Here is a 6,839-nt window from a genome sequence, read left to right on the forward strand (position 1 = left end):
TTTTTTTTTACTTATTTATTTTTTATTCTTATTTTAATGGTTTTTCCTTTTTATTTTAATTATTTTTGGTTCAAAATGTTCATATTCACGCTCATTATCTGCGTGAATTACACCGACTTTGTCCAGCTGATCACCATTTTTTGCCACATGCGCTTGGTCAATGGTCAGAGGGGTTTAAAATACAGATTTTGAACAAGTTAAAGTGTCTGGATGAAAAAAAATGAAGTAGGAGGACCGGCATGACAAAGTGGCACAAGTAAAAGTGCCATTTAGACCATTCTGCCAAAAAAGGTGGCATGACAGTTGTGAAGAATGACAACAATGAACTAATCTCAACAAGAACTGTCACAGGCTGGAGAATTTGCATGGATTATCGAAAGTTGAATCTAGCCACCCGGAAAGACCACTTCCCACTTCCCTTCATTGATCAGATGCTGGATAGATTGGCAGGGAGGTCACATTTTTGCTTTCTAGATTGGTACTCAGGGTACAATCAGATCTCTATTGCACTTGAGGACAGAGAGAAGACCTCCTTCACATGCCCTTATGGCATTTATGCCTTCAGGAGGATGCCCTTTGGCCTATGCAATGCACCCGCCACATTCCAACGGTGCATGATGGCCATATTCACTGACATGGTAGAGGACATAATGGAGGTGTTCATGGATGACTTCTCAGTGGTGGGAAATTCGTTTGAGGAGTGCCTAATAAATCTGACGTGTGTGCTGAAACGGTGCATCGAGACTAACTTGGTTCTGAATTGGGAGAAGTGCCATTTCATGGTACAAGAAGGAATAGTCTTGGGGCACCGGGTGTCAAGCAAGGGAATAGAGGTAGATCGAGCAAAGGTTGATGTAATAGCAAAGCTGCCTCCACCAACTTCGGTCAAAGCCATAAGATGTTTTCTTGGACATGCCGGTTTCTACCGGAGGTTCATAAAAGACTTCTCCAAAATTGCCAACCCTCTCTATAAGTTGATAGAGAAAGATCACCCGTTTGTATTTTCTGATAATTGCAGGGTAGCGTTTGAGGAGTTGAAACAGAGGCTGGTCACAACACCCATCATTGTCGCTCCCAACTGGGAGCAACCGTTCGAATTAATGTGTGATGCTAGTGACTACGCAGTGGGGGCAGTGCTGGGCCAGCGGAAAGACAAATTGATGCACCCAATCTATTATGCTAGTAGAACGCTGAGCGGGGCCCAGTTGAACTACACAGTGACGGAAAAGGAGATGCTAGCTGTGGTGTTCGCTTTTGACAAGTTCCGGTCCTATCTGATAGGATCCAAGGTAATTGTATACACTGACCATGCAGCTCTTAGGTACTTAATAGAAAAGAAAGAATCTAAGCCACGCCTGATTCGTTGGGTGTTGCTACTGCAAGAATTCGATCTTGAAATACGTGACCGGAAGGGCACTGAGAATCAAGTCGCTGATCATCTATCACGACTTGAGGGAGCTGAAAATGTAGTAGAGATTGAGGAAATTCTGGAAACATTTCCAGACGAGCAATTGCTCGCCACCACTCATCAGGAAGCGCCATGGTATGCGGACTTTGCTAATTACCTGGCCAGTGGTATTGTTCCTCACGACCTTTCATCGGTCCAAAGGAAAATATTTTTTCGTGAAAGCCGCCAGTATTACTGGGATGAACCTTATCTGTTCAAAATATGCCTTGATAATATGATCCGGAGATGCGTCCCCGAGATAGAGCAATCTTCTGTTTTGCAGGCTTGTCACGCATCGGCGTATGGTGGACACTTTGGGGGAATCAGGACAGCAGCAAAGGTGCTAGAAGCTGGATTTTTTTGGCCAACGGTGTTTAAAGATGCTCACTTATGGGTAAAGGGCTGTAATGAATGTCAACGCACAGGGAACATTTCCCGGCGCCACGAGATGCCCATGAACCCAATTCAAGAGGTGGAAGTGTTTGACGTCTAGGGGATAGATTTCATGGGTCCCTTCATCAGTTCCTATGGCAATAAGTACATTCTTGTTGCTGTAGACTATGTGTCTAAGAGGGTAGAAGCTGCAACGATGCCCACCAATGATGCAAAAGTAGTGGTTGGGTTTCTAAAGAAGAACATATTCACCCGCTTTGGGACACCACGCGCAATTATCAACGACAGAGGCACGCACTTCTGCAATAGGGCTTTTGAAAAGTTGTTGGCTAAGTATGATGTGCACCACAAGGTGGATACTCCATACCACCCGCAGACTAGTGGACAGGTTGAGGTATCCAATAGAGAGATCAAGAGTGTACTGAAAAAAATCGTGAACGCCACAAGAACTGATTGGGCGAGGAAGCTAGATGATGCACTTTGGGCTTACAGAACAGCTTTCAAGACACCAATTGGTATGTCACCATACAAGTTGGTGTTTGGGAAGGCCTGTCACCTACCTGTAGAACTTGAGCATAAAGCGTGGTGGGCACTAAAACAGCTAAACTTAGACATGGAAGCTGCGGGCACGTCAAGAGTCACTGAATTGCATGAGCTCGAGGAGTTCCGGTATCTTGCTTTTGAGAGCACAAGACTGTACAAGGAGAGAATGAAGAGGCTACACGATCAGAACATTGTTGAGCGAAATTTCAAACCTGGGGACATGGTATTGCTCTACAACTCAAGATTGAGGTTGTTCCCGGGTAAGCTTAAGTCACGATGGTCTGGACCATTTCGAGTAGTTGAAGTTTTCCCGTCAGGAGCTGTGGAAGTTGCCACTGAGAATGACTCTCGTACATTTAGAGTCAATGGTCAGCGATTGAAATTATATGTGGGTATGAGCGAGCCTAAGGAAATGTCTGAGCTGCACTTGAATGAACCACAGAGGTCGAGCGAGCCCTAATTGCGCGCATCTGAGTCGTGCCGCGGCGTTAAATCAGGCGCTGCGTGGGAGGCAACCCATGAAATTGTTGTAAGTGTAATAATTTACTTAAAAAAAACGTCAGATGCAGAGAAGTGCCCAGACCGCGGTTCCACCGCGACCGCGGTCAAACCGCGGTCAATGCACCTCTCTGTAGTCAGTCCACCGCGCTTGCACCGCGACCACGGTGGACTGACCTTTCTGAACCTCACCTCTCGCGGTTCTACCGCGACCGCAGCAGAACCGCGGCAGACCCAGACGGGCCAGGTATGATACTTTTTAATTTTTTATTTTTTTTCCCCCTTCTTTCTAATTAATATAAACCCCCCCCCCCCACCCAAAACCTTCCTTCACTTTTTCAGCAACACAACCGACACCTCATCCCCTCTTCTCTTCTTCTTCTCTCTTTCTCTCTCTAAAAAAAAAGCAAAATCTCCATTCTCTCTCACCCAAACTCCATTATCATCTTCTCCAAAACTCCACCTCCACCTTTCCCCTCTTCCATCAAGTAAATTTCTCTTTCCCCCTCTATTTCTTCTTCTTAATTAGTGTAATTTAGTTTTGTATTAGTTTTAGTAAACCCTAGTTAGGATTAGTGTTCAAGTTTTAATTTTTGCTTTCTTTTATGTTTTCTATTGTTGTATTTGATGCTTGTGGGGTTGTTTAGTGCTAATTTAGTTGGGTCTCCATGATACTTTAATTNATCCTTATCGGGATCACCATTACACTTTAAACCTGTGATAATACAAAACTCTGCAAGTCCAAAGCGCAACTTGGTGCTATTCACTTTAATCCATAACTCATTATCTTTAGGTGACACTACTTCCCTAAGCAATAGTGAATGGATAAGTTGGTTTTGTATAAAAAATTCGGGCAAGTCCACAAAATAACCAAAACATGTTCTTCTAAACATCTCAATCTGCTGATCCTCCAAATTATCTTTCAAATGTTTCACTATGCTGCAGTTTGTATGCACACTAATACGGGTACTAAAATGATCACAAAAGGAACATAGTAATCCCAAAGCTGCAAACAACACAAAAATATAAATATATATAAGCTTCATAACAATCACAATTACGCACTTTATACATTACTTATACAATATGTGGATATATTATACACTTTATATACAAAAGTTACACATTACTTATTGACTTGATACACATTATATACAATATGAAAAAGAATGATATATTTTATATACAAATATGGAACATAACTACTATATTGGTTATCTCAAACTTCTACATATTAAAATAAACTATCCGCACACAAGTCAAAGTTATATCATTAGAAAATACCTTCAAATCAGATGAACTAGAACATTTTTGATCAGCATGAACTTTTCTCTTTTTTGATAGAACATCATCCCCATCACTTTTAGCCTTCCTTTTAGAACCTTTACCCTTATCCTTCACAATATTCCCACTATTTTAATCTTTCTTTTTAAACTTGTGCATTTTTCAACAACTACATGCTGAGCAATGTGTGACCTCGTTACTCTATCGCTGGGAGTCCCGCTATGAGAACGAGTTCTTCTATCAACAGGGGTATTTTGCTTACCTTCACTAGGGGTATTTGCATTGATTCAACAGATTTATGGGTTGCATGCCCCAAATCGCACCCAAATTCAGGAAAATCTTCAAAATCGTCATCATCATCCTTAATGAAATTAAGGTCATATTTCACTAATTGACCGGCTAATTTCAGAGAATTTGGAGATGCCTTCATCTTCCTTTTTTTCTTCTTCTTCATCAAAGACTTCTTTTGCCCCATTATAGAGACGAATATGAACAAAAATCGGAAAACCTAGAGTCGACTATGAACAAAAATCGGAAAACCAACTGAAATTTTGACTTACATTGAAACCAAGAGTAAAAATGTAGAAGGTGTGTTTGAGAAGAAAGGTGTTTTGAGAGAGCCGGGTTAACGGAGCGAGTTAAAATGCATGGGTGTTTTATGGATTATGGGCTAGTAGATGTAATAAGTTTAGGCCAGAGGGATATTTCGGGTCCAAGGGGAAAAACTTGGGCTATTAAAATTTTGAAGGGCTATACTGGGTAGTTTTCTCAATAAATACAGATAACTGAAAGAGACTCTGCTGGCTGCGGGTCGCCTCGAGAAGTGCAGCTCACCTGAGTCTCCGTATCAACCATGCTGCTACGCCCAGTAGGCCACTAGAGTTACATATACCTGTGCAACAAAAATGCACAAATGTGTAGTATGAGTACAAAAACAACGTGTACTCAATGAGTATCCCGTCTAATCTCGAAGAAGTAGAGACGAGATGGTCGACTTCGACACTTACTAGTGGTCCAATTATGATGTCAACAATATATTAAATCGTGGATTTCTATAAACATGATTTTAATCCAATAGAAGGAGACAAGTAAACAATTAATTCGTTTATAGGAAATTTCCAAAATTCCTTTTCATTATTATCCAAATATTCTCAAGCCATGAAGAGGCAATAACAACTTTAATAAGTTCAAGGCAGCAATACAAGCATGCGCAAATCATGCCGAGGCATACGGCCCGCTCCAACAGAAAATAAACTGTGCACTGCCGAGGGTCGAACGGCGCGAATCATAGATGCATCTATTACCCTGCTCGCGAACTATCCATGCGACGCGGTCAACATAAAATAAACAATCACCCTGCTCGCGAATCATACATGCGACGCAGGCACACATAGAAATACATGCTCAGATAGCCAATTAAGAATTTATCGAGGAATATTTATTCAATAAAAGCCACTTTCTCTTTTAACAATTTAAGAAAAGAAGTTTAATCCTTTTTGAAATTTATTTAGTAATTCGATGTGGTTTAAGCAATTCGAGCTGTCAATAAGTTTACAATTAATCCAAGTATAGCATGCTTTTGGGTCCTAGACTACCAGGACAATAGCATGATAGTAGCTACGGACGTACTCTCGTCACCTCGTGCGTACGTAGCCCCCACAAATAGGAGCACATAACGAATTAATTCACCTATGGGGACAATTCCCTCTTACAAGGTTAGAAAGGAGACTCACCTCGCTTCGAAGTTCCAAAACCGGCATTCCACGCCTTTCCAAAGACTTGAATCGATGTTAAATACTCCAGAACTAGCTAATGATCATGCAAATTCATTAATACACGATAAACTACTGATATTAACCCAATTTGTAACAATTTCTAATCCCGCTCGAAAAGTTGACAAAAACGCCCTCGGGCCCACGTGCCCGGATTTCCAAAATTTTCGAAAAGTAAGTTTACCCATAGCTTCACGAATTCAAAAATATAATTTTCTCTAAATTCCATACCCAAAATCGTGATCAAAATCCAAAAATCTCAATTTCAAGGTTTTTCTTTAAAACCCCAAATTTTCCTTTAGATTCTCATGAATTTTGATGTTAAATCTAAGGTATAATCACAAAATATAATTAAAAATTAGTTAGAGGAACTTACCCAATGATTTGATATGAAAATTCACTCTCAAAATCGCCCACTCTCGGACCTAGGGTTCAAAATATGATAAAATGAAGCAAAAAACTCGAGTTACACAGCTAAAATCAATCTGCAAATGTCGCATTTGCGAACCCTCGCAAAAGCGAAGAAAGCCTTCACAATTGCGAACAAAGAGGGGCTGGAAAAGGTCGCATTTGCGACAAAAAGATCGCAATTGCGAACTGGGCATCGCAATTGCGATGGATATGTTCGCAATTGCGACCATACCAGAAGCAGCAGTTTTTTCCCGACACAAAAATGAGCATAACTTCCTCATACGATGTCCAAATTCGATGATTCTTTTTGCTATGGCTCCGTAATTACGATACGGTTATAGTGGTTCAATATAAACTGAATTTGGATCTCATATGCTTAATGTGGTACACCTTTATTCCCAAAGAAAACGACGTTGAAACATCAAATAAGAGCGCAATACAACCCGAAACACACCTGAGGCCCCCGGGACCCCGTCCAATCACACACCTCA

This window comes from Nicotiana attenuata, unplaced genomic scaffold, assembly GCF_001879085.1.
Source record: "Nicotiana attenuata strain UT unplaced genomic scaffold, NIATTr2, whole genome shotgun sequence".
Classification (NCBI taxonomy): domain Eukaryota; kingdom Viridiplantae; phylum Streptophyta; class Magnoliopsida; order Solanales; family Solanaceae; genus Nicotiana; species Nicotiana attenuata.